Source organism: Telmatherina bonti (genome assembly GCF_933228915.1).
Source record: "Telmatherina bonti genome assembly, chromosome: 1".
In the NCBI taxonomy this organism is placed as follows: domain Eukaryota; kingdom Metazoa; phylum Chordata; class Actinopteri; order Atheriniformes; family Telmatherinidae; genus Telmatherina; species Telmatherina bonti.
The window spans coordinates 5,330,956-5,340,443 of record NC_136619.1 but is presented as its reverse complement, the minus strand read 5'-3'; positions in this window follow the sequence as shown (position 1 = coordinate 5,340,443).

The following is a 9,488-nucleotide window of genomic DNA, read 5'->3' as shown; positions in this document are numbered from 1 at the left end:
TTGTGGGCATGTTCTGGAAATGAAATGATGCAAACCCTTGAACAATCCATTTTGATTCCAGGCTGTGAGGTAACAAAACAAAAAATGTCAAGGCGGTGAATAGTTTTGCAAGGCACTGTACATATGACAGTTATTACCTTGATTACTACTGCACTTCTATAATACTCTGTAAAGTACAACTGAATCCACTCACCATACACAACTCCTGATGGACCAGAGCTGTTATTATTACCTACACATATAACAGTTTCTGGCATCATCGGATGATTGTTGCCTTAGTTCTAAAGTCCTGTTGGTTTGATTGTCCCAATCCTGCTTAGTTTCCTGCTTTTATTTTGTAGTTTTGTCTCATTTTGTAGTTTAATCTCCTTTAGTAGAAACTTCCTGTTCATCAGCGCCCCTTCTTATATTTATTCTCTCCCAGATCATCATTTCCATATTGCCATGACTGCAATAGTCTGTCTCTATTAGTTTTTTCTACCCTGACTGTAAACCTTTGCTGTCAGTCCCTCCATCCTCATCCTCCTCACATGGTGACAATTTGATGCAGCAAAGACCCTGGAAAACAGCTAGAACAGGAGCTTTTAATGGTTTAACTGGGAACAGATCGGTAATATGACCTGTTTAACTGGGCACAGGTCAATAACATAACTGGATATAGAAGAAGCATTTCAGAGTCTCTCTGAATATGGAATATGGTTGGAGCTTCACCAATGGGATAAGAGTGGATGCTGGATCCATTGGATTGCTAGAATCAAGCATTACTAGCCGTGAGTATGCAGTTGTATAGTTTTGGGTTTGGGTTTGCTTTGGATTTACTTTTCTGTATACACACACACACACATATATGTAAACACTGCTAAAAAAAAATAAAGGGAGTTGAAGCACCACCAGCATTCAAAAGTGACCAAGCCATCAGCCAGAAAGCATCGACACAGAGAAGTACATATATATAAATATAAATATACATATATTTCTATATGTATATTGTGAGGGTCTGCTGGGAACATCTGGCAGAGTCCTCCGTCAGAGCGAGTTTCAACTCCCACTGCCACCTTCAGCAGAGCTTCAACCATGTCCAGAGTGAGTTCGGACATTGAGTCCGAGTTGGCTGTGTTCCGTGCCTCAAATGTTGAGGCAGCCAGCCGGAGCTGTGCCCATAAGGTCTTGGTGCCTGTTGTAGCGGTAATCCCAGAACTCGTTGGTGGACACCAGTAGTGAGGGATGCTGTGAAGCTGAAGTAGGAGTCCTATCGGGCCTTCTTGGCCTGTGGGACTCTGGAGGCAGCTGATGGGTACCGACAGGCTAAGCGGCATGCGGCTTCGGCTGTCACCAAGGCAAAAAGTCGGGCATGGGAGGAGCTTGAGGAGGCCATGGAGAAAGACTTCCGGATGGCTTCAAGGCAATTCTGGTCCACCATCCGGCGGCTCAGGAGGGGGAAGCAGTGCGTGCTCTGTCAATACTGTGTACAGTGGAGATGGGGAGCTGCTGACCTCTATTTGGGACGTTGTGGGTTGGTGGAGGGAATACTTGGAAGACCTCCTCAATCCCACCACCACCTCTTCCGATGAGAAAGCAGAGCTGGTGGACTCCGGGGCTGAAGTCGCTGAGGTTGTTAAAAAGTTCTTTGGTGGCAAGGCCCCGGGGGTGGATGAGATCCACCCCGAGTTCCTTGGGGCTGTCCTGGCTGACACACTTCTGCAACATTGCGTGGACATCAGGGACAGTGCCTCTGGACTGGCAGACTGGGGGGGTGGTCCCCCTTTTTAAGAAGGGGAACTGGAGGGTGTGTTCCAGTTACACGGGAATCACAATCCTCAGCCTCCCTGGTAAGATCTATTCAGGGGTCCTGGAGAGAAGGGTCCATCGGATAGTTGAATCTCAGATTGAGGAGGAGAAGTGTGGTTTTTGTCCTGGTCACGGAACAGTGGACAAGCTCTATACCCTCTTTGGGGTCCTGGAGGGGGCATGGGAGGCTGCCCAAACAATCTACATGTGATTTGTGGATCTGGAGAAGGCACTCAGCTGTGTCCATCGGCGGCTCCTTTGGGGGGTTCTCCGGGAGTATCGAGTACCGGACCCCCTTGTACTAGCTTTCCTGTCCCTGTACGACAGGGACCGCATTGCCGGTAGTAAGTCGGATTCATTTCCAGTGAGGATTGACTCCCCCATTTATCACCGATTCTGTTTGTAACTTATATGGACAGAATTTCTAGGCACTGCCGAGGTGTTGAGGGGATCCGGTTTGGTGGCTTCAGGATCGGGTCTGTGCTTTTTTAAGGATGAAGTGATCCTGTTGGCTTCATCTGGCTGTGATCTCCACTCTTGTTCACGAGTCAGGGAAGGATGGAGCGTGAGATCGACAGACGGATCGGTGCGGTGTCTGCGGTAATGCAGACTCTGCGCCGGTCTTAATGTGAAACATGCCACATCCACATCATATCATCCACAGAGTCAAGGAGCTCTAGAATGATTTCACCAAACCCTAAAAAGTTTGTTGCGTGTTTATTGCACTTCACTGGATCGGGACTGGAAAGATGGGTTGCCCTGGCTCATGTTGGCAGCACGAGAGGTTATGCAGACGAGTACAGGATATAGCCCAAATGATTTGGTCTTTGGTCACACTGTTCGGTGTCCTTTGGCTGTTTTACAGGATGACTGGAAGAAAACTCCGCCCCCTACTATGCTAACCCATTATGTGAATGGTTTTCGGCGGAGTTTGTATGAGACTGGGAAGCAAGCAAAACTAACTCTGGGCAAATCTCAGGAGAAGATGAAAAGGTTAATATTTTACTTTTCATTGTGTAAATTGTAGTATTGCTCCGATACCATTTCTTGATACCGATTCCTATACACAACTGTACAGTACTCACCAATGCCGATACAATACCAGTACCAAACTGTTTGAAAAATGTAAATATTAAGACTTTGTTTTTACTATTCTAAAGAATCGCTTACTCACTTGAATTCAAAGTCATCACTGTAATTTGTGTTGTATCGATACCAATACTTGCATCGGGAGGAGTCCCGATATTGCACTCAAACGCTGGAATCGGCATAGACGAGTACAAAAACTAACGCACAGATGCCATTTGCCGAAACTAATATTGAATTTAGAACAGGGCTCATTTAACTTCTCTTGCCTGACGCTCGGTGCCGTGAGATCACGTGTTTAGCTTTTAACTTGCCATTGATTCAGAACAGACACTTTTTGCCAATAGCGTGGCAGCTTTTTTATGTTCAGGAAAAACAAAGCAGCGTGATACAAGGTAGAAATGTCGGCGATTTAGAAGTATTTAAGTATCGAAACTCCAGCGAGTACAGCAGCTACATGCAACATATGTGGTCTTAAAGTTGCTAGAGGTGGAAGTAAAACCGCTAGTTTCAATACCTCGAACTTAATTAAACATTTGAGAACGAAACATGCAAACAAACACCAAGGGTTTGAGGCGATGGCAACTGCGATTAAGAAAAAGAGGGACGACAAGCCGCAACAACAAACCCTGGTCAGCTCACTTGAGAGGAGGGACCAGTGGGACGAGAAGAGTACAGCAGCTAGAAATATGTCTGAGAAAATTACTGAAATGATTGTGCTCTATAACCGTTACAGAGCAACACTAGTAAATTGAGTAACTACATATGTATCCCTGTTCTTTGTTCTAGCCAAAAAACTATTGTAAAAATATCAACAAAAATATTAAATTGATTTGAAATATTTTATGGTTAATAACATTAAATCACTTGATCACTTCTTAAAAAACACAACTATCAATCAAACAGAAAACAACAAAATAAGAATTTGTACAGTATAATTGTATTGTACAGTCTCAGATGGAGAATGTGTGCAGACTGGATGAGAATTTAATCACAGCACAGTGGAGCAGCAGCAAGGAACTGGGAAGCTTTATGAGGATGTGACTGGACGTACTGGCGCAGCAACACATTTATGTTTCATGTTGATGCACAAGATGGAAAAGACTGGAAAACTACAGCAGCTGCATCAGGCAGAGGAAACCTGGAGGTTCACTATGCTCTAACATCCACTGAAAAATGTTAAATACAAATTAATACTATCAAATATTTCAGATTAAATCAAACTTTATTTCTTGAGCACTTTTCATGCCACGGGCAACACAAAGTGCTTTACAAGATAAAATCAAGTCATAAGGATTAAAACAAACAGTGGATAAAAAGGCATTTAAAAAAATAATAGACACAAGCTCTTTCCACACACTCACACATACACACACACACACAAGGACATAGAGCAAAGAACCCCACCCACACACACCCACATTCCCCGAAAAACATAATTCCCTGAATGCTGTCTCTTTAACTGAATGCTGGGTAATAAAACAACTAAAAACATTAAGTAAGTGATAAAAATTCTGACATGGTGCTCATGTGAGGAACCAATACCCCGGGATCCATCCACACCAGGAGCCAGTCCCCTGCGTGCTCATAGGGGCCGTTGCCACAGCAACCGCACAACTCCCAGGCAGCAACGGGGCCACCCCGCAGCCATGAAGCTGCAGTGCTGGACCCCGCGCCACCCAAACAGCAGCGGTCGTCATGACAACAGCCCACAGACCAAACAGGCAGAGCCCCCAGCATGCTGGATCCCCATAAGGAAAACACTGGAGTTAAAACCAGAAGATGAATAACCTTAAGAAGCAGTGAGTAGTAAGAGCAACAAAAACAAAAAAATATACATATATACATAGAAGGACTTCATAATAATGTATTAAAAATAAGAAATCTAATAAAACCATTTAAAAATAAATAGATTAATAAATGAAGTAAATTAAGATAAGTAAATAAAGTAAAATAAAATTCAGTTAAATGCTAAGCTAAAAAGGTGTGTCTTGAGCCTCTTCTTAAAAACATCAACAGTCTCCGCGGCCCTGAGGCTCTCTGGCAGGCTGTTCCACAGTCGGGGACCATAATAAAGAGGTCTCACCGTATGTCTTAGTTCTGACTTTAGGAACCACTAAATGGCCAGTACCAGAGGACCTCAGGGTCTGCGAAGGCTCATAATTAAAAAGAAGGTCAGATAAATAAGAAGGCCCAAGACCATTAAGACATTTATAAACAAGTAAAAGAATCTTAAAATCAATCCTGAAGCGCACAGGAAGCCAATGCAGCGATTTTAAAACTGGTGTAACGTGTTCCCGCCCTCTGGTCCTCGTCAGAACTCGTGCCGCTGAATTCTGTAGTAATTGTAGGCTGGAAAGAGACTTTTTAGGAAGACCAGAGAGCAGGGCGTTACAGTAATCTAATCTACTGGAAATAAAAGCATCAGCACCTCTGTGCTGGCAAGAGAGAGAAATGGGCGGACTCTGGCAATATTTTTTAGATGATAAAAACCTGTTTTTGTTACATTTTTTATGTGTGGAATAAAATCCAGCTCAGAGTCAAGAAGAACACCCAAATTTCTCACACACCGGGAGGGATTAAAATGTTGTAAAATTGATAAAAGGATCTCTCTCTTGCCTTCAGGACCGAAAATTAAAACTTCAGTTTTGTCCTGGTTGAGCTTTTTTTTTTTTTTTTTTTTTAAACTCATAACATGCAGATTTATCCAGCAGGACCAGGCTGTCTTTGCATTAAGGCTTCTGTTACTGAGGCTTTGTCTCTTTGTGGATGTATAACTCCAACTAAATTAACCTCATTATTCTCAGAAAAAAAAATATGTATAGTAATATGGTTATGTATAGGTAATATTATAATGTAAAGTTTACAACCAGGAATTAAAACCAGGCAAACTAATACAGCCATAACCAAAGGCTAAATGTAATATCTAACAAAAATCTTTACATGCGAACAAACAACAGCTAATAACTGCAATAAATTCATAATAAAAACAGATTTATGGATGTCATCTAGAGACCGGCTGCTGTTAGCTAACCACAGTTTAAACTACCACTAGCTTGTTACTTACACAACTAATAAACATAAATTGGCCAAATTAAATAACACAGTTGACTTATTTGTTGCAGAATATGTAGCTAATGACTCACAACGACAAAAAACTGTCGTCATTTCAGCCACTTATCTCAGAAAATGCTTCCAAAACACCAAAAATGAATGACAGTTGAACTATTGGTGTTTGGAACCATAGACATCATATATATACGTGTGTATATGATGTCTATGTTTGGAACTATCGGCAGCTCCATGAACCACGGAGTTCCAGGTTCAATGGCATGCAGACCAGACACTTCACTCTGAACGGCAAAGAGTCCTGAAAATTAAGAAGAACTAAGATTCACATAGAACAGAGGTGTCCAGCTCCGGTCCTCGAGGGCCAGAATCCTGCAGGTTTTCTATGCATCCCTGCTCAGACACACCTGATTCAAATTAATTAGTAGTAGAGCTTAATCAGTTGTGCACGTCATTGGCTGTTTGATCCATTTAGTGGAAGCTAGATGTGTTGGAACAGGAATACATGGGAAACCTGCAGGACAGCGGCCCTCGAGGACCGACTTTGGACACCCCTGACATAGAACAACAAAACACTCTCTTACCTTGCTCTTACCATTTCAACATGAAATCAGCACAAAAAAACCCCACAGCTGTGAAGTCTATCCTGCCTTCAAGCAAGAACCAACAAAACAAGCACGACTACACGTTGCTGATGGAGCTAACGCCTGTTAGCAGCAAGAGGGTATGAGACGCTGCTCCTACAGGCACCCCAGAAATAAACTACAAGGAGCAAAAAAGGAATACATTGGAAGAGGAAGCAAGTATGGCCATGGAGACAATTCTAAAAGCAATTGATGTATTAGGCAAGCATCTTGACGACCACATGGAAGAGATTGGTAGCAAAATGCAAAGCCACAGCACAATGCTAACGTCTATTACTAAAACAGTCCAGATAAACTCAGAAAAACTCAAAGAGTGCAAGGCGAAAGTTGGAAATCTGGAAAAGCAAGTTGAAAAAAAGAAAATGGATATCTGCAAGAACGTATTTTGCACCAGGAAAGATACAAAAGAAGATGGAGTCTCTGCATAAAAGATAGGAAGGAAGAAACTGAAGAAAATATTAGAAATGAGACCCAGGCAGATTATAGTCCTGTTCACTAAAAGAACAGTCAGAGAAGATATATGGAAACGAACCAAAAAAATTCCCCGTCTGTAACGAAGAACGGATTCGTTTTGCTGAAGATCTCACAAGAGAAGGTATGCTTGCCAGACAAAGACTTTGGCCAAAAATTCAAAAGGCAAAAAAAGAGGGAAAGGCTGCAGAATATCAGGGCCCATTTGGGTTAATTAACGGTCAGCAGGTTATGGAAGGAAGGATAAAGCAACTTGAACGCCCAGCAGTGGATGACGTCGGACCCATAGGACTCTGCTCTCAACATTCTCTCAACTTAAGTCACAAGGACTATTGTTCCTATTGTTCTTATGTGTTCTATTTCTTCTTTAAATAATATTTCTTTCATCTGACTTAACTCTAGAGGACTAAAAAACTGTTAAACGTAAAGGCATTTTTCTGTTTTGCAAAGCGCAGAAAGCTAACTTTGTTTTCCTCCAGGAAACTCATTCCGATACCTCAGAAGAAAAATTCTGGTTTTATCAATGGGGGGACAAAATCTTTTTCAGTCAAGGCTTGAATAGAGCAGCAGGTGTAGCGATCAGCCTATACAGGTTTTCGGGTAAGATCATTCCCACAAAAGCAGATTCAGAAGGACACTGGGTAGTGTGTGTTGTGGATAACAACAGTTATCAAAAAACTTAAATGAATCTATAAGACAGAAAATATTATAGTGGAAGGAGATTTTAATATTTGTCCAGATGAATGGATGGACAGGTTCCTCACGAACATAAAAATCCAGTCGTCTTAAATTTTATGAATGAGAATAAATTAATTGATATAAGGAGAACACTCAATAAAAATAGGAGACGGTACACTTGGTTTAAACCAAATGGTCAGAGCCAATCCAGAACCAATTACTGGTTCATTTCTGAACCACTCTCTCAGGTGGATGTAAACAAAAAAATAGGGTGCAGTCCGCTCAGTGATCTTTGCTGCATACACTTAAATTTAACCAGAAATGGAAGGGAAAATAAAGTTAAAGGATACTGGAAATTTAATGCCTCCCTACTGTAGAATGAATAAAACTGTAATGAAATAAAGATCCTGATAAAAGAGACTGTAAACAATCATCTGAGCACAATCATATCAAAATGGGAATACTTGAAATTCAGCATAAGAAAGTATGCAATTAGTGTCAGTGAAAAATAGGTAAGGAAAGGGAACTAATTGAGAATATTATAAAAGAACTTCTTTAATATTATATTAAATCTAATTGGAACAAAGAGGACCATGTAAGGATGAATTCTCTGCAATCCCAGTTGGATGAGCTTTATCTTAAAAAAGCAGAAGGGGCGTTCATAAGGTTCAGAGCTAACTGGATGGAAAAAGGTGAAAGAAATACTTCATATTTTTGTAAATTAGAAAAACTTAGACAAGAATATAATGCTATCAACTCAATACTAATAAATGATCAAAAAATTACCAATCCACATAAAAGAGAAATATTTGAGTTTTATAGTAATCTTTACACTTAATTGTTTTCACAATCAGGGGAAAAATTTTATTCAAAAGAATACAAAATCTTATTCCAATTATTGATGATAATTACAAAAATATATGTGATGAGGAACTAAGGATTGAAGAAATTTATGTAGTTATTAAAAAGATAGCTCTAAATCATTCTCCAGGTCCTGATGGACTGACCGCTAATTTCTAAGACACTTTTGGTATGAACTAAGAAAGTTCTCACTCTGAGAAATAAAGATAACCTTAAAAAAATAAAGAACTGAATGAAATAAAAAATACTTTATTAATCCCCAAAAGGAAATTCAACATTGTAGTAGATAATTAACTAGAGGAGGTCTTGTTCCGGAGGCTGATGGCTGCTGGCAGGAATGATCTTCTGTATCTTTCAGTCTTACATCGGACCTGAAGAAGCCTCTCACTGAACACACTTTGTTGTTTCATCACTGTGTTGTGGAGAGGGTGTGAAGAATCCTCCATCATCTTCATCAGCTTGTGCAGCATTCTTCTTTGGACAATCAGCTCCAGCGGCTCCAGAGTTACTCCAAGCACAGAAGCAGCTTTCTTGATCAGTTTGTTGATTCTCTTCAAGTCTCTGGTTCCGATGCTACTACCCCAGCAATGTTGTCTTTTTTTCTCTCTTTCACATGCACTTGTTCTGAAAATGCTACCTTCTTTAATAAAGATTACTTTAAAAAAAAAAAAAAAAAAAGGGGTCAATGAACCACGTGACTTTCGCATTCATAGTTGGAGTGTCGCCACTCTCATTGGAGCCCTCCCTTTTGCGCATGCTCAACATGTTCCAGCAGTCCTGATTGGCTGCAACGCTTCAGACCGGGACATTTTGAAAGTAACAGAGTGAACGCTGTTAGTTTGTCAGAGAGACATAAAGTAGGACGGCTGTTTTATTTCTCCGTATCAAACT